Genomic DNA, 24,042 nt, shown 5'->3' on the forward strand with positions numbered 1-24,042 from the left:
ATCTGAAGCCAGGAGCCAGGAGCTTCTTCTGTGTCTCCCATGCAGATGCAGGGGCCCAAGAACTTGGGCCATTTTCTACTGCTTTCCCAGGCCACAGCAGAGAGCTGGATCGGACGTGGAGCAGCAGGGACTCGAACTGGCGCCCATATGGGATGCCAGCACTGCAGGCGGTGGCTTTACCTGCTGCACCACAGCGCTGGCCCCTAAAGGGAACTTTTCAACCTGATTATGGGCATCTACCAGATTCCATAGTCATGCCACACTTAGTCCTGCCCTCAACATGAGAAATGTCCACTCCACGCCCTCACTTCTGCCCCACACTGTCCTGGAGATCCTGGCCAGTGCAGGAAAGCAAGAAAAAGAATTGGAAAGGGAGAGAGGAGGATGGGAAGTTGCCCTTACATGTGGGTAACACGGACATCCGTGTCAAGGTACCTGTCCATGCAGAGAGTTCTATGGAGTTTGTGTATGTGTGCACATGTGTGTGTGTGTATTACAAATTATTACCCAAAGTAGTTGGTGAGTCTAGGAAGTTGCAAGCTATAAGACTTACATATACACACATACATACAATCACAGACAATTGGAAATTAAAATTTTAAAAATAGCATTTATAATATTATCAACAATATAAAACACTTAGGCATAAATTTTTAAAATTTTCTCCCGTACTAAAAACTAGGGCACACTGCTGGGGAGTTGCATATGGTCCATATGGATGGAAAGACCACGCGCATAAGTTGGCAGGTCAATACCGATGTTAGATGCCCTGCAATCCCAGGAAAAATTCCTATAACTGTTGAGGGAGAAATGTAAACGCGGAGTCTAAGATTCTTACGGGAATGCAAACCATCTGAAATAGCTGAAACAACTTGGAAAAAGTTGGCGGGCTGACATGACCTGAATTCAAGACTTGTTTTAAAACTGTGTTAACCTTAAGGCTTCCTGGTCTGGCTGAGAAGCCCGTGAGAGCATTTCAGGCCTGGAAAGCAGAGACACTGTGGCACAAAATGATCTACATGAAGGATCTCTGTGAGTGAGACCCCAGCGGAAAGAAGTGGCCATCAAAGAAGGATGTACTTCTCTCTGGAGGAGAGAACTTCCACTTTGGTTATGGCCTTGTATAAATACTGATGAAGTTTGTGGATTCAAAAGGCTTCCATAGCCTAGGCAGTTCATGCCAGGAGGCCCGGGTGATCACTGACATCATACATAAAAGTGTTAATTATTAAATTAACAACAGGAGTCACTGTGCACTAACTTCCCATGCAGGACCTCTGTCCTCAAAGAGTTGTGTTATGAGAATTAACTGTAAAACTTGTTCTCAAACAGTTTTTGTGTGTTCGTGTGCAAATTGTTGAAATCTTTACTTAGTATAGAGTTGGTCTTCTGTGTATAAAATTAATTGAAAATGAATCTTAATGGAGAATGGGACTGGGAAGGGGAGAGGGAGGAGGAGGAGGGGTGGGTATGGTGGGAAGAACAGCTATATTCCTAAAGTTGTACCTATAAAATTTGTATTCCTTAAAAAATTAATTAACAACAAAAAAATAAAGAAATTCAACAAATCAAAAAAAAAAAAAAAACTGCAGTAATCCTGCAGTAGAGACAGACAAGTGGATCAGCTGGACCCCAGCAAATGCAGTGTGCTGTGAGGACCTGCCTCCGCCCTGTCCCCAGCCAGCTCTGCCACAGAGCGTGGGCGGCTGAGTGGCTGAGCAGCTGAGCACCTGCCCTGCCCGCCGGGGAATCAGGGCTGTTGTTGGGAGCCGCCTTCGTCAGCCCTACTCCCTCGCTCTCGAACCTTCTCTGCATTCAAGCGGGGGCTGGGGCACTCTCAGCTGAGTCCCTCCAACCCCAACGTGGGTCATTGGTGATCACTATTATTAAGTGCCCGTCCCAGAACTCTAGGCACTCCTGGGAGTGGTTACCAAGTGGTTTCCAGGGCTTGAGCGAAAGCCTCAAAAACTCAAGGCCAAGGGCAGAAGGAACACTTGGGCGCCATGGGGCAGGGCTGGCACCGGCAGCCCGCGGATTCCCTGACACCCAGCTTCCCCTACCCCCGTGCCGGCCTGGGGCCACCCCAGTATCCCACCAAGGCCTTCTCGCTCGCTCTCACTCCACTGCAACCCCCTTCTCTCCTCCACACCCACTCCCAACCTCCAGGCCCAGCCTCCCTTTAAATCTACCCCAACGAGATGTCCCTTGCTCCTGGTGTCTGCGCAGTGGAGGGAGCCGTGCTGCTGTGACGAAGAAATAAACTGTGCCAGGCCGAGGGAGGGCCAGGGAAGGAGACGCTGGCCCTGGCCCGAGACAGAGGACCCTTGGTGGCCCTGCTTGGGCAGACTGCTCATCCCATATCATCATTTTGAACAGTCTAGCACGGTGGCAGGAGGAGCCAGTGGGGCTCGGTGGTCATGCCAACAACCACCGCTTACACCTTGCAGCCATCCAGAGCCAAGAGGAAGGAAGGAAGGCAGCGATGACACTGCTGTCACTCAGGGGGCAGGTGCTGCGGAAGGCATAGACCTGTGAGTGTGGGGATTCAGGCAGGGCACTGAGGTCAGAGCCCCTACATGTCAGGTAGGTGGGAGGGGACAGAAACCCCAAAGACCCACCAAGCCCAGTTCTTCTAACGCCCCCTCCCAGCACCTGCTTGCTAAACTGAGAACCAGGGGCCAAGTTTCTTTGTTTCTCTGTGTGCTCAGCCCAGCTAGCTCCCTCCCGAGCAGCCGACTGAATATTGCAATCAGGGTGGGCCTTCTGGCCAGTGTTTCTTTGTACCTGGGGGTCAAACCGAAGCCTCAGAGCGCAGCCCAACCTACAGCATGCCCTGTGCCAAGGTGCCAGCAACGAGAACTCAAATCCTGTGTTTAACGGGTGCATCATTCATACTTTAGTAGATGGTGTGGATCGATCGGAGCAGACGGGCTCAGGGGAGGCTCAGCCTGGGCAGAAGAACCAGCCTGGGATGCATGAGAATCCCACAAAGGTGAGTATTCCATCTTTTATTCATCTCTTTATTCATGGATGGGCGGAATCTTTCTCCATTCCCTCACCAAAATGCATTGTGGCTCCCTGTGAGCCGGGCGTACTCCAGCCAGGGTGACCCAGCTCGGCTTCTAGGAGGAGGGGGAGATGTTTGAACTGAGCCTGGGAGAAAAATCAACATTTTAGTAGGAAGAGAAACAGAGAAGCGTTGGGTGCACCTGTTGTGGCTGGAGGAGCCGCATCCATGAAGGGTAAGGCATAGGGGAGGCGGTGCACCTGCTGTTACATGGGGTAGGGAGGGGTAGAAGTGAGAGCTGAGGCCAAAATGTGCATAGAATAAATGCAGAGGACCTGATACAGCAGATTCAGGAATTGAGATATTTGCGGGGCCTGCGCTGTGGCGCAGCAGGTTAAAGCCCTGGCCTGAAGCACCGGCATCCCATGTGGGGCCAGTTTGAGTCCCGGCTGCTCCTCTTCCGATCCAGCTCTCTGCTGTGGCCTGGGAAAGTAGTGGAAGATGGCCCAAGTCTTTGGGCCCCTGCACCCACATGGGAGACCCAGAAGAGGCTCCTGGCTTCTGGCTTCGGATCGGCGCAGCTCCAGCCATTGCGGCCATCTGGGGAGTGAGCCGGCTGTTGGAAGACCTCTCTCTCTGTCTCTACCTCTCTCTGTAACTCTGTCTTTCAAATAAATAAGATAAATTTTTAAAAAGAGAGAGAGAGAAAGATTTGCTGCCAGCTGTAGGGAACCTGGATTTTTTTTTTAAGATTTGTTCATTTATTGAAAGGCAGAGAAGAGAGAGAGAGAGAGAAATTTTCCATCCGCTGGTTCAGTCCCCAAGTGGATGCTAGAACCAGGGCTGAGCAAGGACAAAACTAGGACCTGGAACTTGGAAATCCATGGGGGGGCTCCTGTGTGGGTGGCAGGGACCCAAGTCCTTGGGCCAGCATCTGCTGCCCTCCCAGGTGCATTGGCAGGGAGCTGGATTGGAAGCAGAGCAGCTGCGACTCACACTGGGTGATATGGGATGCTGACATCGCAAGTGGCCGCTTCACCCTCTGCCCCATCACAGCGGCCCCTGGGGTCTTTAAAGCTGGGACTGGGGGCACTGGGAAGCCAGCACCAGCCTCAGCACCACGTAAGAGAAGAAGGGGGTGGGGCAGAGGCTGAAGTCTCGGGGAACAGGAAGAGGAGGGGAGTGAAAATCTCAGGGTGGAACCAGCGTTGCTGTAACTCGGCAGCTGCTTGCATGTGGAACTTCGGGGACAGGGAGGGGCCCAGCCTGGGGCAGGGTGACCTCAGGAGCAGGCGCAGGGGACAAGGGAACAGACAGGCTCTGCTTTGGCCGTGCTGAGCCGGATGTTCAGTCTTGTGCCACGAAGTGCCCAGAGGCAGGTGCTGGAGCCTGCAGGCTGGCCGGCTGGCCACACAGCCCCCTGGAATGGCTGGAGGCTCCAAGCCGCAGAGAGAAGATGCAAGGGAAGGGGCAGGCATTGGTCTAGGAGATAAGGAGCCGGGCATCCCGTATGGGAGTGCCTGGGTTCGAGTCCCAGATCCAGCTCCCTGCTAATGCAGAGGCTGGGGAGGCAGCAGGTGGTGGCTTCAGTAATTGGATCCTTGAAGCTCCTGTGGGAGAACCTGAATTCAGCTTCGGCCCTGCCCCCAGCGGTTGGGGGCTTGTGGAGGAATGAACTTTCTCTGTGTCTCTCTGTTCTTTGGCCTCTCAAATGTACGTACGTGAAAATTTAAAAAGGCAGAGTTACAGAGAAGCAGAGAGAGAGAAACTTCCATCCGCTGGTTCACTCCCCAGATGGCTGCAACAGCCGGAGCTGCACCGATCCGAAGCCAGGAGCCAGGAGCCAGGAGCCAGGAGCCAGGAGCCAGGAGCCAGGAACTTCTTCCAGGTCTCCCACATGGGTGCAGGGGCCCAAGGACTTGGGACATCTGCTGCTGCTTTCCCAGGCCATAGCAGAGAGCTGGATCGGAAGTGGAGAAGCCAAGACTCGAACTGGCGCCCATATGGGATGCCGACACTGCCGGCAGCAGCTTTATTCGCTACACCACAGTGTCGGGCCCCTCTCCAGTATTTTCTTATGGAGCCTCAGATAGGAAAGAACACTCATGTTCACTTGGGAAGATCCGGCACTGCCAAGAGAGTTCAGGAGCCTTAGGGCTGAGGGCAGCCCCAAGGAGGGTCACATAAGAAACCGCACTATAAGGACCCTCGGCCACAGCAGCCACTCAGCAGGGTGGCCGTGTGAGGCTGGACCATCACTGGGCAGGCATCCTCACCGACTCCTTTCTGTGTGAGGTCGTGGCTCTAGCAGGTGTCTTCTGTGACTAGCAGGCATTCGTGGATGAGAACCCATCCTGCTCCAACCCCTTCACCTGGTGTCATGCCTGGCCCTGGCCCTCCCTGGCCCTGGGGAGCCAAGGACGGGAGATGAGGGGCTGACACAGTAGCCCCAGGACCAGTGGAGCCCCTAATTACAGGGAGAGGAGGGGCTGCAGAACGCCCCCTGCAGCTGACAGGGCTGGAGCCAGGGCCCCAGTGATTAGCACGATCAGCCCGTGTTTCTGAGTCTTTACTCAGATCAAAGCATCACTCAGGGCTACGTGCCTGGGTTCACGCCATGCCCCCGCCACGCTCCCGGGTTCAATGTGCCTTTTTCCTTCTCCCTGCCAGGCCTGTGGCTTCCCTGGGGATGCAGAGCCTCATAAGCTCCCATCGGCCTCTGCACGTTGCTGATGGCATTTCCTATCTGTGGCATGCCCCAGCCGTCTCTCCCATGATTGAAGGAAAAGTCTTAGTTAGCTTCTTCTTCTTCTTTTTTTTTTTTTTTTGACAGATAGAGTTAGACAGTGAGAGAGAGAGAGATAGAGAGAAGGGTTTTCCCTTCTCTCTATCACCCCCCAAATTTGGGGGGGTTCACCCCCCAAATGGCCACTACGGCCAGCACTGCGCTGATCCGAAGCCAGGAGCCAGGTGCTTCCTCCTGGTATCCCATGCGGGTGTAGGGCCCAAGCACTTGGGCCATCCTCCACTGCACTCCCGGGCCACAGCAGAGAGCTGGACAGGAAGAGGAGCAGCCGGGACTAGAACCTGGCACACATATGGGATGCCAGCGCTGCAGGCGGAGGATTAACCAAGTGAGCCACGGCGCCTGCCCCTTAGTTAGCTTCTTTGCAGGTGGAGAGCAAGCCCTGGCTTCTCCAGGTGGTCTTCCCTGTTCGTTGCAGCCCACTCCCTCCATCACCCGCTTCCTGGAATGAAGAGCAGACGCATCATTAGGGATGTCTGTGTTGTATCCTAACGACCCCAACAGCTGCCGCCTCCTCTAAGAGGAGCACAGAGAGAGAGAGAGAGCTGAAGCAGAAGGAGACCCTGGGCCCGCGTCCCACTCTCTGCCATTCTCCTCTGGCCTCTGCCTCGGCTGCTGATCTAGGCGATTGGTAGCAAGCCCATGGGCAAATTCCAGAAAGTTCGAGATGTTTCCATCAGGGAAGGCAACGTGGCGCTCACGTGAGAGAGAAGAAACAGACAGCTCTGGCAAAGTCAGAGAAAGGAAGGGGAGGGATCCGAGGACCTGGGCTACTATCAGAGAGCACTGGGGATCTGGGGGAGTGTGGTTGGGGATACAGCTCTCCCGTGGGGAGGGGGACCGGGGTGAAATCCACAAGGAGACCACTAGTGTAGTGTAGTTTGTCTGAATTGCAAAACTTTGAAGCATCTTAAAGCTATTTAAACAAGCTTTTAAAATTTGTTTAAAAGATTTGAAAAAGTAAAAGCAGAGAGAGACACAGAGACGGGGAGAGAGAGAGAGAGAGATCTTCCATCTGCTGGTTCATTCCCCAAGTGGCCACAGCAGCCAGGGCTGGGGCCAGGCTGCAGGCAGGAGCCAGGAGCTTCCTCTGGGTCTCCCACATGGACCTGCAGGGACTCAAGCACTTGGGCCATCTTCTGCTGCTTCCCTGGGGCCATTAACAGGGAGCTGGGTGGGAGGAGAGCGGCTGGGACTCGAACTGACGTCGCAGGCAGCACTGTGCCACCTAAAGGGTGTTCTCTTTTGTTTTTATGACAAAGAGATTTAGTTGGATTTATGTTACAATTAATAAAATACAAAGTGAGTTGCCAGTAACTGTGTGTCAACAGTATTTGAAACACAGTGTCACTGAGGAGTATGAACAATCCTAGAACATCTGAGAAAAAAATCAATATGGGTTTTAATAAGCATGGATTGTGTGTCTTGCTTATGAGAGGTCCTGTGGGCAATTTTAAGAAATCGATGAAAATATTATTGAAAGTGTTGTTTAAGAGACATTTAAGAATACACACAGCGAGAAGGTGACTGTCTCCCATATGCCACTCCCAAAGGGTGCCTTCTTAACAGTTCTGCCCGGGGTCTTCCTTCTAAATAAAAAACAATCCCTTCTTTTGGTTTAAAAAAAAAAAAAAGAAAAGATGGTTTGAATTTTAAAACAATACAGACAGAAGCAAAGAGGATGCGAAACAGCGCCCCCCTCAGGTCACGTGAGGGTAGGAGTTGTTATTTGAAAGTGGCCCTTGCCCGGGGAATCTCTCTTTCTTTAAAACCTGATCTCATTTAATTTTGGGTTCTCTACACTGACAGCCATCACCTGGGCTATTTTGCTAGCGCAGTCTCTTGGTTTCCAGAAAAGTCCTCTAAGTTCTTAGCGTCCCAACTTACTGATTGCTTACAGATGATGCCCCGCCCCTCGGCTCAATCTGTTTCCCCAGCTCACTCCCTGTGTCCTTTGGCTGCCCTATTATCTTACCCACTAGCTCTTGGTTTAGTCTGTCCTTGTCCTTCTCTTTCTCTCTGCCTTTTGAGTCAATCTGTCAATCAATCAATCAGCAAATAAATTGAAATGAACATCCTGTGGCATTTTGGGTGTTCATAACACTCCACAATTATTTAGCTCAAATAGCATCTTCATCGCCCCCAAAAGGAAGCTTGAAGCCATCAAGCAGTGATTCCCCATCCCCGACACTCCTTCCACTGCCTTCCCCTGCTGACTCCTGGCCGGCTTTTCTGTTCCTGTGGCTTTCGTGTTCTGCATATTTCGTGTAAATGGAATCCGCACTGCAGGGTCTTTTCTGGTTAGCTTAGAGCAACGTGTTTGGCACCCATCTACTCTGCAACATGTATCACGCCTCTTCCAAATGAAGATTTATTTATTTATTTATTTATTTGAAAGACAGAAAGGGAGAGACAGAGAGAGAGAGAGAGAGATTTTCCATCACCACTCCATTCACCTAATGGCAACAACAGCCAGGGATGGGCCAGGAGCCAAGAGCTTCTTCCAGGTCTCCCACTTGGGCCATCCTCCACTGCTTTCCCGGGCGCATCAGCAGGGAGCTGGATCGGAAATGGAGCAGCTGGGACTCAAACCGGTGCCTGTATGGGTTCCAGTGTCATGGGATGCTGCTTGGCCACAGCACTGGCCCCCACATCATTCTGTTTTTATGCCCGAAAATACTGTAGTGGGCACACAGGCCTCAGTTCATGTATCCGCTCTCCTGTTGAGGGGCGTGGGGCTGTTCCCACTTCTTCACTGTTCTAAACAGCGGGGCTGGGAAGGTGCAGGTAGCTGTCCCCGTGTGAGTCCCTGTTTCCAATTCTCTGGGCCCACGCTCGGTGTGGAATGGTTCAGCCATATGGTAACTCTATGTTTAACTTCCCGAGGGACTGCTAAAGCCTTCCTCAGAGACTGAACCACTTTGCATCCAATGCACAAGGCCTCCGAGGATCCCACAGCCTTGCCAACACTTGGATTTTCCCTTCTTTTTGTAGCATGTATTTTTCTTTACTTCCAGGGCTCCTGTCTTAGGAGGTCATCGTAGGTTCTTCATTTGTTCCACGTTTTGGAATATTTCAAGGCTCCTGATCTGTGTCATTACATCCTTCATCGATTTTGTTTTTTCCTTGAAGTTCAAATTTCTGTGGCTTGTTCACAGATTCTAAGGACAATACGATTTCACAGGGTTTTGTAAGCAAAGTTATTCGTAATTTATTTTGAAGTTGAAGAGCTGCATTTGGAAGAAAAAAAAATAAAATAAAAGCAGCGGAATCCCTTTAGGAGTCTCATTCCAGGAGCACTAGGGGGCCCAGAGCCCATCTGCTGCCGGGGTTGCTGTGGGGGCGTTCACTTCCTCGGGTGGGATATTGGACAAGACGGTTGCTAACGTCCCTTCCAATTGCATTTTTTAAAATTAGAATTTGAATATTTATGGAGGCCCTTCTGCAAATGCACAAAACCCTGAGACTGTTGCAAATGTCTCCTTTCAGAAATGGATTTTTGCTCTCTTGCCACAGTAGGTGAGAAGGGAGTTGTGTCCAAAGGGCTGAAGATCCTGGCTCTTCGGAGACCATGGAGGAGGTGTGAGGAGAAGAGCAGGTAAGAGGCTCCGTAAGATGACCAGCAGCACCCCAGGCCCCCAAACTCCCTGGCCCATCTCCTTAGATCCTGCACCCCATCAATCTGCCAGCTGAAGTCGCCAGACTCATGGTGCCCACGCCAGGAGACTGCTAAGTCCCTCTGTGTGTTGTTTCCAGCTCCTCTGCGTGTGGACATGCACGCCTCGGACACCTTGAGAGAGGACACTGCTGTCCCCAAATGGGGGGTGACCGCAGAAAGCGCCCCTTTGTAATCTGGGGCTGGCTCCTCCCTCTCCCGATGAACAGCACTGCAAATCAAGTAGGGGTTTTGCGGTATATACATATGGAATGAGGTTTATTTATGAGTGGGAAGAAACCTATAAAGAAGAGTTATGAAGTCCAGGAGGAATTGATTTATGTCCCAGTAAAAGTCAGACTATAGTTCAGCTAGGGGGATGGCAGTCTCTGACAGGTAGCCCTGAATAAATCCCCAGCTTCTAGCGCCTTGTCTCCCCTTGCTAGCCAGCAGGCGAGGTCTCACGCTGGCTCGGGGCTTTGCCCTTCCTGCCCTTTGTGCTTTCCTGGTCCTGGTGATCTTTGCAGGAGACAGAGAGGGGAGAGCTACCGGTGAGCCAGCCGTGAGAGAGCCTGGGGTCTTTCTCACATCGTGTGGCTTTTCAGAGGCTGGAAGCTGAGCCGGTTCCCCCTGGGCAGGTGGAGCCTGGCCAGCAGATCTGAGGAAGCCAGGGTAGGTGTCCGCAGGGAAACCTGGCTGCTGTGGGTAAACACACCGGATCACAGCATCCCCCAGGGCTGCGGGCCACAGAGCCCTGCCTTTTAAGACGTTGCTGGGAACTGTTTAATGAGATCCTGGCCTCCAGCGGCCAGGGCCTCTCAGAAGCTCAGCACCGTCAGATCTTGGACCAAAAGCTGTGCACCCGAGGACGCCAAGTGGTCGTCGGTCTCTGTGGCTGCCGACGCTGGATTCCTGGGGCTCCAGACCTTATCTGCATTCCGATGGGGCACTGCAGTGGTTTGTGTCTGGATGGGTTATTGTTCAGAGTGCACAGACTGGCTTCTAGGGGCTGGAGTTGGGATACCGAGTGCACAGATACGGCCAGGAGTTATTTCATCCATCTATAACCATCTTTATCTATCTATCTATCTATCTATCTATCTATCTATCTATCATATCTACCTACCCACCCATCAAGTCGTTCTGTCTTTATATCAACTTGTACTGACTCTGCATTTGTCTGTTATCATATGTAGACTCTACGACCACAATTTCATGACATTTCCTGATCACACGGAAGCGTCGCGATGAATGGTGGTCTTTCTGTCCTTGTGACAACCTGAGGCAGTCGTGTCGTCGCTGGAGGCAGCGAGGGAGAGGCCATAGCGCCCTGTGAAGTCAGCTGGCTGATGCTTTCCATCAGCGTCCCATCCCCAAAGTAAAGGATTCCAGACATTCTCCCCCATTGTCCACAACGGGGACGGTGACCCTGATGGCGACGGGAGTTTGCCATCAGCGGAGCCCTCTTCAAGGGATGAGAGGTGCTGTTTCTGGTGTATGGGGGGGGGGGCGAGCCGGGACTTGGTCTGGCCATGGGGGCTTACCTCTCAGGAGCAGCCATTCTGCTGTCTCTTCACCTCAATCCCAAGAAGCTGGGAGACCACTGCAAATGCAGTATCACCCAGAGCCGGAGAGAGAACTCTACGCTTAGCCCTGCAGCAGGAAGTGTGGGAAGCTCCAGGAGCAAGCAAGATAGGCCCAAATCCCCTGCTCCAGAGAAGGCGGACCAAGACTCAAAGTCTAGGTCCTAAGCAGCCTCGGCTCCGTCTAGCTGCATATCACTTTCCCATCTGAGAAATGGGTTGAAACCCTCAACACCTGCCCGCTCTCGTAAGAACACCCTGGACGCCTCCCTGCCTCTCTAAACCCTGTCCAAAGATCCTGGATGAGCTCCGGTTAGCAATCTCCCTTAATCCCACGCTGGTCCTGCGCACTGCGCACTGCGCACTGTCTGCTCTGGGCTATATCCCATCTGTTGAGTTTTTCTCTGAAAGCCTCATGGGTTTAAGTCTCACTATTTCAGCACAGGTGAGAGCTGACCTGCCTTCCACGTGGACACACCTTGGAGTCCTCCCGGGGGATCCGACATCATGGCCAGATATGGAATGAAAGAAGGTTCTAGAAATACATGTTGCAGGGTGTTGATCCAGACAGCAGTCCCAGGATTCCTGGAGGTCTAAAACGAATCGTCCGTGCTCCATCATTCTCATAAATGCTCTGGTACTTAACACCTATGAATCTTTCTTGCCCGGACGCCATCATGGGGTATGAGCTGGAGCACGGATGGGTTTGTCCTGAGGCACACTGGGAACACCACAAGCCTGTTCCTCACCCACACCAGCACCCTGTGCGAGGTGGGCATCTCTGCCTGGGGCTCTCTCTGAGGCTGGGACCCAAGGATCTGACTCTTGGTGTGGCCTCTGTCCTCTGCGGCCCCTGCGGAATGGGAATGAGCATCCAAGGGATGAAAGCCAGGTGGGAAGCTCATCGCATGGCCCTGCCTCCGTGCCTAGGCAGCTGTTCCTTGGGGGAGTCCAGTAACATCAACGAGGCCAGTGAGGCTGCAGGGCAGCGACCGGGGGTTGGGGAAGGGAGGTCAGGGGGAGATGAGGCCAGGAAGTTGCCAGCAACCAAACCATAGAGGGCTTCAGACTGGACTCTCAACCATGGGAAGCCACTGGGATGTGGCACAGAAGTGCTGTGATCACATTTTGGAGAGCATGATCAGCCTCCCAGCCCTCCCTGGCTCTGGCTGGCTCGTGGCAGGCAGCAGCCCCTTTGCCCCATAGCTCTGCCCTCCTGTTCCCCTCCCCATGCTGTGTGGCCCCCACCCCCACCCTGGGCAGGGGAGTGGTGCTCAGGGTGACGGGTGGTTCCAGTACAACCCTGGGATTAACTCAGTGTGATTTCTCTCACGTTGTATCCATTTGCGTTCTTTCCTTCTTAGCATCCACGCGTGTCCTTCGAAGGTGCGGGGTCCTTGACGCATTTGGGAGGATTTCCTCTGGACAGGGAAGCTTTTGGGAAAGTCCCCCACGCTGCGTTGCCAGAGACCCCACGGATAACTGAGGGCGGAGGGAGGGTAGAGAACTTGGACTTCGACAGAGACACCTGGAGGAGACAGCAGGGTGTTCAGATAAACACATTGTATGGGAAGAGCCGAGGAGCACCCGTGGGAATGCTGTGGTTTCACCTGGGGCAGGACTCCACACACGAGCCAGTTCAGCTGCGCAGAGGTGGGCTACGCACCGCCCACGGCCAGCCCAGGGCTGCTGCTCTCCATCCCACTCATCATGCAATAAACCCAGTGGCCTGGCCATTCTCCCCTTCAGCCCTGCTGGGGACAGCATCCTGTAAGGTGGAAGTACAGTTTAATGTCTGGGCTCATTGAGGCATGCCCAGGACCGCACTGGCGCCGATAAATGAAATCTTGGTGGTGCATATTTGATAATGGGTCACGTGTACCTGGCCCGCAGCGTGGACAGAGAGCACAGCAGAGCAGAGGAGAATTCATTCCTGCAGGGGGCTGCACCCCGGTCAGCCTGGAGCAGGGGTAGGGGTGTGTTGGCGGCGGTGGCAAGGGCAGGGTGTGTCACAGGAGCCAGAACGTGGCTTCCTGTGTTGTGGCCACTTGACAGACCCTCCGCTAAGCAAGGGACCGTCACTCCTTCCCCTGTCACCTGCTCTAAGCAAAAGTGGAGGATGGGGAGGAAAGAGGAGCACACAAGAGCGACAGCTCCCCCGTGGGTCGGGTCCACACTGAGAATCTTACGGAGAATGGTATTTCACTCCCTGCGGTTCCCCCCGTGACGATGGGGTCAAAGCAGGCATTTTTCAAAGAGAGGCTTCTTTTCTCAATTGATGGTAGGGCTTCCAGTGGCAGCAACATGAAATAGGTCTCTGTTCTCTCTCCCCCAGAGAGAGACGGCCCCTACTAGGGAAGGAGCAGATAATTTCCATCTGGCCTTTGTACGCCTCATAAAAATGTGTTCTGCAGGCATGTGAAATATACAGGACTGGGCAGTCACGTGAGGAGACAAAGGGCCAACCTCTGGCTGCCCTGGCTTTCTGGGCTGGGAGGCAGTAAAGCAGAGGTTTTTTTTTTTTTTTTTTCTTAAGATTTACTTATTTATTTATTTGAAAGTCAGAGTTACACAGAGAGAGGAGAGGCAGAGAGGGAAGAGAGAGAGAGAGAGAGAAAGGTCTTCCATCCTATGGTTCACTCCCCAATTGGACGCAATGTCCGATCTGTGCCGATCTGAAGCCAGGAGCCAGGAGCCTCCTCCAGGTCTCCCCATGGGTGCAGGGGCCCAAGCACTTGGGCCATCTTCCACTGCTTTCCCAGGCCACAGCAGAGAGGTGGATCAGAAGTGGAGCAGCTGGGACTTGAACTGGCACCCATATGGGATGCTGGCACTGCAGGTGGTGGCTTTACCCACTATGCCACAGTGCCGGCCCCAGGACTGGAATTGGCACTCTGGCACGAAATGTGGGTGTCCCCAGTGGCGGCTCAACTCGCTGTGCCACAATGCCTCCTTCTTCTTTTCCCTCCTTCCTTCGTGTATTTAATTCTGGGAGATAACAAGCAGATTGACAATGGCAAAGCCTCCAAAAGGACTTCACATGGTAGACGGACGCATGGAGGTAATGAGTTATAATGACCGTGTAGAAACCATGATGTGGAAAATGCTTCCGGGGGGAAAGGGGGCGAGGAGGGGAGAGGGGGAGGAGGAGGAAGAGGAGGAGAAAAGAGACCCTGGCTACCCCACTTGCTTTGTCTCTCCCTAAGCAGCATGATGGCCCTTAGCAGGTGTTGAGCAGACACCAGCGCCAAGTTCTTGATCTTATGAGACCCTGGAACTATGAGCCTAATCCAGGTCTATTCTCTATAAATCACCTGCTCTCAGGTATTTTGTCACAGCAACAACAGAAAATGATCTAAGGCGCTACCAGGCCAACAGCATTGCATTGTCAGAGGGGAAAGGGTCTAACCCTCTGTGTTCTTCAAAGTTGCACAGGGATTCTCGTGGGCACTCCCCTCCGCGTCTGCGCTCCCAGGAGAGGAGTCACCTGCCTTGCCCCACTGTGACCCCGGGCGCAGGAGGTGAGCCAGCAGAGCCAAGTTCCAGGCCTGTGTTCCCATGCACTGTCTCCCAAAGTCAGGCTGCTCACCTCGGGAGCAGAGGTGAAGGTAGCAGCCACCTGCAGGTAGGCAGTGTCTTGTAGGCCAACAGCTGGCCTGGGCTGCCAACAAGGGCTGTGCCCCTTGCCCTCCTCTCCATCTCAGGGTCCTTCTTCAGGTCTCCTGGGGCCAGCGCTGTGGGGTACATAGCGGGTAAAGCCGCCGTCTGTAGCACCGTCATCCCATATGGGTGCAGGTTTGTGTCCCGGCTGCTCCACTTCTGATCCAGCTCTCTGCTATGGCCTGGGAAAGCAGTAGAAGATGGCCCAAGTGCTTGGCCCCCTGCACCTACATGGGAGACCCAGAGGAATCTCCTGGCTCCTGGCTTCGGATCAGCACAGCTCTGGCTGTTGTGGCCAATTGGGGAGTGAACCAGCGGATGGAAGACCCCTCTCTCTGTCTCTGCCTCTCCTTTCTCTCTGTGTAAATCTGGCTTTCAAATAAATAAATAAATCTTAAAAAAAAAAAAAAAGTAGGCTTCCTCTGGACCACTTCCTCCCTACTGTCCAATTCCAGACCCTTAAAGGTTACACTGGGATGTCTGTATCCTGCAGGAAAGCTGCTCCCCAAATGGCAGCAACCGCCCCCTTCAGTCCCCCCGCAGCGTTCGGGGCTGTTGATCTGTCCTCCTGGTGCCGTTCGATACAAGCCGCTACCTGCACCGCCTTCCTCACCAGCCAGGGCTTCCAAAGAGCCCCGGATGCAGATGCTCTTAGCTCTGCGTCCCTCCAGAGCTGCAGCTTTGTGCACTGACCTGCTGTTGGGGGGAGGGGGCGGCTCTCCCTCTCGGCACCCCTCCCCCACCCCCTGTGGCCATTGCCTCATTCTGTTTGTCACTTACTGTGCTTTTGGCCCGCAGGTAATGAAAGGCTGAACCCAAAATAGCTCCTGCGATAATGAGATTGTGTTATCTTAGCGTGGCTGGAAGTGTAGGGAGAAAGCATTTCCAGGTTTGGACACAATTTTTTGCCCATCAGATCATTTCTGCATTCCGAGGTTTCCAGCTCCTGAGACCTGCACAGCACTGCCAGACCACGTGCGAAGATGCAAAAGCACCCACCAAGAACCTCTCCTTCAGAGAGCCAGGAAGTGCCCCTCCAGCTGGCCCCCTGGATCCCATCACGCTCGGTGCCCTGTCTGCACCACGCACGGCCAAGAGGACCAGGAAGACCAGCGTAAGCTCCGAGCAGCTCCGTGATGCTGGGGACAAAGACAAGAAGGAGTGGGGTGGCTGTGGGGTGGCCTCATCACCACCCCTTGAACACCCATCCCCACCCCAGTCTTCCCACCCCTCCCATGGGTGCTCCACGCCACCCATCCTAACCAGACCTGTCACCTTCTCCACGCCAGCCTCACAACGCCTCTTCTGTTTCCTTCTCACAACAGCAGTCCTGCTTCTCTGTCCTTTGAACCCGGAAGCTGATCTTCCTTGTGTTCTGTGGTCCTTATCAGACTTGCTCTGGGGAGAAAGGCAGGGGCGGGGCTTGTGTCCTGACATGGGCGTGGCATCCTACCAGGGCTGTGTTTTCTTTGATCAACTTCGATGCAGTGCTGAGCCCGGTGTCGGCACCTAACGGGCTTCTCTCTGTGAATGCCAGCTCCGAGGATGATAGCTGCTACGCCCCGTTAGTTATGCATTCTCCAGCGGTCCAGCGATGCCTCTGACCCCGTTCAGGTCACGGGGCCTGGGGAAGATGCTGCGGTTTTCCAAAGCCTGTCTCGGGAACCAGGCAGGGTGTGGAGCAGCTGGCAACTGGAAGGACTTCCAGACTGGAGTCTGGACGATGACCTCCCAAGGTTATTTGTTATTCCCACTAAGATCACACTCATGGGGCCGCTGCTTTGGTGTAGTGGGTAAAGCTGCTGCCTGCAGTGTCGGCATCCCATATGGGCGCCAGTTGGAGTCCTGGCTGCTCCACTCTGATCCAGCTCTGCTGTGGCCTGGGAAAGCAGTAGAAGATGGCCCAAGTGCTTGGATCCCTGCACCTGCATGGGAGACCCGGAGGAGGCTCCTGGCCCCTGGCTCCTGGCTTTGGATTGGCACAGCTCTGACCATTGTGGCCAATTGGGGAGTGACCAGTGGATGGAAGACCTCTCTCTCTCCTGTGTGTGTGTGTGTAACTCTGACTTTCAAATAAATAAACCTTAAAAAAAATCACATGCACCAATATTCTCTGAGACCAGAATCCTTAGTCAATCTCAGCAATAATTTTCCCCCCAAGGAGCATTAATCACACAATTCCGAAAGCTTCAGATGAAGCCTTGCCTTGGTGTGAGACGGCTCTGTCCGGGTTTCCGGGCAGAGTTGTGCGCTGTGTGCATCACCCGTGTGACTCATTACCGCCCTGGGGCTGGGTCCAGGGATAGCTTAGAGTCCCAGCAGGCACCCCGGGGAGTGGCTTTTCCATAGTCACCTGCATTCATGAGCGCTCCTGCAGGGCAGGCTAAGGGCCCTGGGAAGCGCCCCCCTGCCCTGCGTGGCTATCTCCAGCTCGCACGCGGTCCCTGCCCGCCGCGCCGGCCGGGGCTACTGTGGCACGGCTGTTTGGACTCATAAATCACACAGCAGCAGCCTTCACAGCTAATATAGGAAAGAACCGCAGGGATCGCTTTTCCTTCCACGTTCCTTGTCCCCCAAGCCACCGGGGGCCCTTGAGCTCTTAGGGCAGGTACTGCCTCCTGCGTGCTTTGCAGGGAAACCTGCCCTGGCAGCAAAAGGCATTGCGCCTGGCTCCGCCCACAGCTCAAGTCTGAGGTCTCTTGGCCTTGGATCCCCCACCCTCCTTGCCCCAGATGGAGACGCCAGAGGAATTCCCAGCTTGTTCCTTTTACAGAAAAGGGAGCTGGGGTCCACCCAGCAGCCAGGCTCAAAGGTCTCCATAAGGAGAGCAGGTTCACTGCCTGCCACAGAGCTCAGCCAACCCTAAAGGCTTCTTGGTCTCCTCCAGCGATTTCCCTTGCCCAGCGTGCTGCTGGATCTTGCAACACCAGGCGCCCATATTCCCACTCATTCACGATTGCAAAGACCCTCTTGCTGGGAGCAGGTGAGGAAGGAGAGGGGGTGAGGCCTCCCCCTCTGTTTGGCACCCGGCCAAGGTGCTGGGGACGGATGCGGGGAGGCCAAAGTAAAGGCAGAAACACCGGAGAAATATTGTGCCCAGATAAGCGGAAGAGCTGTTTATTCCCTCGGTGGCGTGAGGGCTGGGCTTTGAGGAAGATAAATCTTTGCTGGTAATACAGTACTTAAACTAGAACTGACACCTTTTTATATCAGCTGCGGAGAATTGCTTCTGTGCGCTCCCTCCAGTACCAAGGCTGCCTGCTTTTGTTTGCATATCAATTGCCTGCAACCTGTTGCTTGCTTATCTCTGTCTTGGCCTTCAGGGTAGCAACTGCCCCCCCTCCCCCCACCAAATAGCATCAAAGTCCCAGAAAGGCCTTCCAGGAGGGAGCGGTCCTGGATGGGTGGGAGAAAGGGGCTGCGGAAGCAGGCAGGGGCGGGCGGGACTGGGGGTGTCACCTGTCCAGCGAATCCTCCTCTTCCCTTCCCATCACCGATTGTTCTGCTGGGGCCAAGAGCCGGCTGGCAGGCCTGAGCGATCGGGTGTAGAGACAGCCGCCCGACATCCTCACTCACAGCCTCTGCCAGGCACCAGGGCCCCGAGGCAACTGGACTAAAGCAGTTTTCTGTTTCTTTCTTCCATCTACCCCCGTTCAAGCATGCCTGCCACAATACATTGGATACAACTGATAAGCAAAGAGAAGAGAAACACCACCCGCCGGAGACATTGTCTTCTCTACCCTTCCCAGGACACACACACACACATGCACGCACGCACACACGCACGCTCGCACGCTCGTTTGAATATAATCTATTTTCCTAACAATAAAATCACACTCTGGACCGAGTGTTTGCGAGCATGCCGAAGCTGCAGCTCTCAAGGTGACTGTTATTAGAGGTGGGCCCTTTAAGGGGTTAATTGTGGGTCCTGACCTGCTAGGGTTAGTGTCCCTAAAAGAAGGGACCAGAAGGCTCATGCCTCCTCCCGCTCACACAGCAAGAAGGCCGCCGTCCACACAGCTGGGCAGAGAGCGCTCTCCAGTTGCACAGACACCTGGGCCTGGGGTTTGGGGGCCTGCCGCACCGCACTGTGAGAAGTGATGTCTGTAGCTCCAGCCCTGTGCTCTGCGATGTCTTGGCCGTGATGCCCAAGTGGACTGCTGTCTGCTCCACGCGGGACTTGGAGAATGTGGACCCCGCCTGCTGCTTTGGGGCACGCCCACCTCTCTAGCACACATGCCCCAGCAATGGCGTGGAAGATGCCGGCTTCATCATACGGTTCCCAGGCTCATGGGTCTTCCATCCGCAGCGTCCTATTTCTCTGCTCTGTTAAGGGCTTTCCTTCAGCCTGCCCTCTCGCCCAACCCAGCTTCCCGCTGGAGGTAACCTGAGGTTGGCCAGTAGGACACAGGCATAGCCAGTTGCTGGTTTTGCAACACTGCCAGGTTAATCCCCTAAGTTTGGTTTCTCTGCCTATGGGACATGCTAACAATGTTGACACTGCATAGATAAGGTAAGGATTAAATAGGACAATAGTAACCAGCATAGTGCCCGGATGGGAGATGGTCAATTGAAATAAAAAGTAAGGGAAGATGGCCTCAATGCTTGAGCCCCTGCCACCCACATGGGAGACCAGAAAGAAGCTTCCGGCTCCTGGCTTCAGCCTGGCCCAGCCCTGGCTGTTGCAGCCATCCAGGGAGTGAAGCAGTGGATGGAAGACCTCTCTCTCTCTCTCTCTCTCTCTCTCTCTGTGTGTGTGTGTGTGTGTGTGTGCACGTGTGTTGCTCTGTCTCTCTGTAACTGTGACTTTCAAATATGTAAATAAGTCTTAAATAAAACCAGTAGGGGTGGACATTTGGCATAGTGGTTAATACAGATGCTTGGGATGCCTGCGACCTGAGTGTGAGAGCCTGGCTTTGAGTCCTGGCTTCTGGTCCTCGCCACTGCACAGGAAATCCAGATGGGGTTCCAGCTCCCAGCCTTGGCCTGGTCCAGCTCCGGCTGTTGTGGGCATCTGGGGGTGAACCGGCAGGTGGGAGACCTCTCTGTCTATTTCTTTCCCTTAAACGTTTGAAAGTTTGTTGTTGTTGAAAGTAGCTCCACACCCTTCAGCATCTCTTCTCCATCCGGGTGTCTTCAGGGTCCTGTGGACCCCCCGCAGGGCTCACCTGGCGCCTCTGGGCTGGGACAGTGCTCACCCCGGGGCCACAGCCGCGGCGCTCCGTCCTTGGCTCCCGTGGCAAACAAGGACTTGCTGCTGCTTGCTCTGGGGTAGCTGGAGATGGACGACCACAGCACCCACACTAGGCAGGCCACTTTGCTCTTGCGGACAGGGCTCTGAGCGTCACGGGGGGCCTAGGTCCTGCCTTCATCCCCCAGAGAGGATCTCTCCGGGCTTGTCGCCCTGGGAAGTGGGTGTCAAGTCCCAGCCCCGCCCACCAGGGGGCGCCTGTCCTACGGGAGCCTCCCCCTGGGTTCTTCCCGGTCTGGCTGCCAGCCTCAGCACCACTTGTCGCGCAGAACCTGTGGCTCTGGAAGTCTGACAGCTCTGGAAACCCACGTCCCTGCCAATCTATAGCTTCCTTCCCAGGCAGCTGCCACCACACAATGGAATTAACATAAAACACAACTCACAGAGGCACATTTAATTTACGGTGATTATACTATCTATTATACAACACAGTTTTAAGTACTACCAGCTCCCTGGAGAACAGCGGGGACGGGGGTTGGGGGGAGAACACATAGAAAAGGAACCCAGCCCTCTCCAAAACCACGCAACGGCAGAAGAGGCTCGGAAACAAAATACAATCCACGGGATAATAAATTGTGTCTTTTTAGAGTACTTAACGCCTCTCCGTTCTGTTTCGTTGCCATCAGGAACTCAGTCTATTTCTGATATGGCAGCAATTTTAAGCTCTGAGAGGCAGGTAGAACTGAAGGGGATCTGGCAGGAGGATGCTCTGGGGTGGATGTGGGGTGGCTTCCACCTGGATGCAGGAACGGAGCGCTGCAGGTTCACTCCGGCCGGCACTGAGCGTGGGCACTGATCCATCGGCAGGGAGCGTCTGAGGGTCAGGCACACAGGGCCCCATGCGCCCTGGGCCCCGACCTGGGAAGAAGGAGGCTGTTAGGTCCCCCTGCCCCCAGTACACACACTCAGTTTCCCCTGTGTGAGAGGGTCAACGGGCACGGCGTAAGAGAAGGGGCTCTGGTGTTCTCCAGCCCGGATTCCATCACTTGCCAGCTCAGTGGGTCTCAGTTTTCCCCTCTGTAGAATGGGGAGAATACCGGGCACCTCAGATTTTCCATGAACATTGGCTGAGAGGTCGCAGAGCGGCCGCCTAAGTGTCTGATGTAGGACCTCAGCGATCCTTCAGCCCTTCCCTGCTGCGTCCTGCCTTCTCTCCCTTCGCTTCTGGAATGAATGGAGGGGCAATTTCTTCCGCCAAGGGGCTGCCAGGGAGTTCTGGGCGGATCCTGCAGGCAGACACTGTCTCTGAGCCAGGAAGGGATGCACCTGCCCAGGGTAGCCGGGGTCTGGCTCCTGTCTGGAAGCTGAGCGGCCTTTGGGGTGGGGCTACAGCCGATCAGGTGGGACTGGAAGGCAGCACAGCCTGGAGCAAGGGCTCTGGGGCAGCAGCTCTCAGCCCTCTGTCTTCCCATGTAGGCTGCAGACAGAAGCTCCAGACGCCAGAGCCAAGCCCTGCTGCACCCAGCACACGTGGCATGGACCACATGTGGCCCAAGTTAGTTCTTACAGCAGAGGGGCGGGCTCTGCACCCGCTTCTTAATTGCTTAGCGAGCCGCCCAGCCAAGATGATCTTCATGTACATCAGCCGGGCCCCAGCAGAGGGACTGCCCCAGCAGAGGGGAGTCCGGACTCCCCGTGTGCACGTTTCAGCCGGGGCATGGAGCCGGACACACAGCACAGCGCGCAGGAAGCCATCTGCCTTCTCGGAGCTGGAGGCAAGCTGCAGCCCAGGGTTTCCCTGCGCGGGAGATGGAGCCTCCTTGGATGTGGGTGGAGGCTGCTGCGGCCCGCTGGGGCTGGCCACAGGTGCACCTGCTGTGGGCAGAGCTGTGCCCAGCCGCAGCCCCACGCTTGCCCTCACTGCTGATCTTTCTCAGGGCCATGTTTCTTTGCATCCCTCTCCATGGGCTGCAAACCTCACAGGACCCAAAGCAGTGACTTAACCCCTAAATATTCTCTTATACATTGAGGAAGCAGAGATCAGTCAGTCTGCACTGGTGGATAATATACTCACTGTATCAAGCACCCAAGTGAGTGCTGGGGGGCTGGGGTGGGGAGGGGTGGGGGATCCAACCCGATGTGACCATGAAGTGCCAGTCTGTGGAAAAAGGGAATGAAAAAGTAACTTTGTGGTCCATGCTGTGGCCTAGAAGGTTAAGTTGCCACCTGTGGTGCTGACATCCTATATGGACGCAGGTTCGAGTCCCGGCTGCTCCACTTCGGATCCAGCTCTCTGCTAATGCTCTTAGGAAAGCAGCAGAAGATGGCCCAAGTGCCTGGGCCCCTGCACCCGTGTGGGAGAGCCACATGGAGTTCTTGGCTCCTGGCTTTAGCCTGGACCAGCCCTAGCTATTGCAGTCAACTGAGGAGTGAACCAGCAGATGGAAGATTCTCTCTCTCTCTCTCTCTCTGAATTTCAAACAAACAAATAAATCTTTAAAAAAAGAGAGAGAAGTGTCTGTTGGTTGTTTGAAGTTCATGCATTGCTTATAATATGCATTTCCCACGAACTTTCTAAATTGCCACGTATTTTCTGATGCAATCCTTGCAACAAAGCTGTAGCATCAAAGGAATGTGGGACACTGGCTTCGGCGTCCTGGTTGGAATCTTCATGTCACAGAGGGAATCCGGAGCCTGGGTAGCCACACCTCTGGGTCCTAGACCCTGACCTCTTGTCACGGTTCCATTCTGCCCCTTACAGACACTCTGGCTGGAAGACGACTGAGGCTCTATCTGCAGTCGTGTGTAGTATGAATTCCCTGGGTTGCATGGGAACATGAAAGGGAGAATAAATCATCTATTCCGCAGGGACCCCTCCAGACTCCAAAAGTCGAGCTCACCTGCGGCAGCACTTTTCCGTCCCACTGTACTCCTGGCTTTCTGCCCTGATCCTTGGGGCGTGGCTCAGTGTGGGTGCCAAGAGGGAGCCGGATGACAGCGTCCGCTGTCTCTGTGGCTGCAGGATGGCGGGAGAGATCACGTTTCCCAGGAGCCAGGATCGAGGTGCTTCCGCTTAAGTTGTTGTCGTGCGCAACACTGGCCTCAGAAAACAGGCTGATTTGAGTCTTGGCTGCTCCACTTCCGATGCGGCTCCCTGCTAATGCGCCTGGGAAAGCAGTGGAGGATGGCCCAAGTGCTTGAGCCCCTGAACCTGTGTAGGAGACCCGGATGGAATGTCAGGCTCATGGCTTCAGCCTGGCCAAGCCCCGGCCGTTGCAGCCATTTGAGAAGAGAACCATCAGTTGGACGATCTGTCCATTGGTCTGTCTGTCTGTTCATCTTTCTGTCTGATGCTCTGCCTTTCAAATAAATAATCTTTATTTCTTTAAGTGTGTCATTTAGCTTTAAAGAGTTATAACAACACCTTGCTGGATTTTTCTCCAGAACAAGGGGGAGAACCCAACTCTGATTTAGCTCCCTGACACTGCACATGAGCCAGTTTCACCCTGTTAGATTTTTCAGAAACCCAGCCCTCGGCGCCATGCACCAGCCAATGCTGGGGCTTAGTTCCCTGGTCCCCGGAACCCTGTTAAAGGGATACAGGTCTGATTGAAGCATCGAAGGAAGGGAGGGGAGAAGTCTTTTGGACAAGAGAGTGGCTGGAGACCTGTTTAGGTGCCTGCGGTTTTACCCAATGCCTGATCTTCCCATGAGCATTGCATGGGGTGGGATTTGGGGAGAAGTGGGGTAAGCGGGGGTGGAGGGGGAGGGAAGAGGGAGAGAGAGAGAGAAGGAGGGAAGATTCTGCAGTGGCAAACGATAAGGGCAGGGTGGGAAAAGAGAAATCAGGAAACAGACAGCCATCAAAAAGGGCAGGAGGAGGGGTGTGTCAGGGTGAGGGGATCAAGAACATGGAGACAGGCAGTGTGGTAGCCCCAGCCCTGGCTGTTGGAGGCAAGGAGGGGCCCAGGCCACTGTGCAAGCATGATGACATCATTAAGTCTGGTGACGTCACAGCACTATGATATTATTAAGTCTGCTGATGTCATAGCGTCATGACATCATTAAGTCTGGTGACATCACAGTGTTATGACATCATAAAGTTAGGTGACATCACAGCATCATGACATCATTATGTCT

At 54.1% G+C, this 24,042-nt stretch overlaps 1 long non-coding RNA gene across 3 annotated transcripts; it reads left to right on the forward strand.

Moving 5' to 3' along the window:
* Window positions 1-1,500: 1,500 nt before the first annotated feature.
* Window positions 1,501-16,805, forward strand: LOC127486093 (uncharacterized). 3 transcript variants are annotated; one of them, XR_011378159.1, is made up of 5 exons: window positions 1,501-2,992; window positions 9,330-9,411; window positions 10,665-11,688; window positions 12,416-12,704; window positions 15,510-16,805. It is a non-coding gene; the product is annotated as an uncharacterized lncRNA (long non-coding RNA). The 3 variants fall into 3 exon arrangements; XR_007912863.2 differs by lacking the exon at window positions 15,510-16,805 and having other exon boundaries at window positions 12,416-13,504; XR_011378158.1 differs by lacking the exons at window positions 12,416-12,704; window positions 15,510-16,805 and having other exon boundaries at window positions 9,333-9,411; window positions 10,665-12,368.
* Window positions 16,806-24,042: the final 7,237 nt, after the last annotated feature.

The sequence above is a fragment of the Oryctolagus cuniculus genome, chromosome 8 (assembly GCF_964237555.1).
Source record: "Oryctolagus cuniculus chromosome 8, mOryCun1.1, whole genome shotgun sequence".
Classification (NCBI taxonomy): domain Eukaryota; kingdom Metazoa; phylum Chordata; class Mammalia; order Lagomorpha; family Leporidae; genus Oryctolagus; species Oryctolagus cuniculus.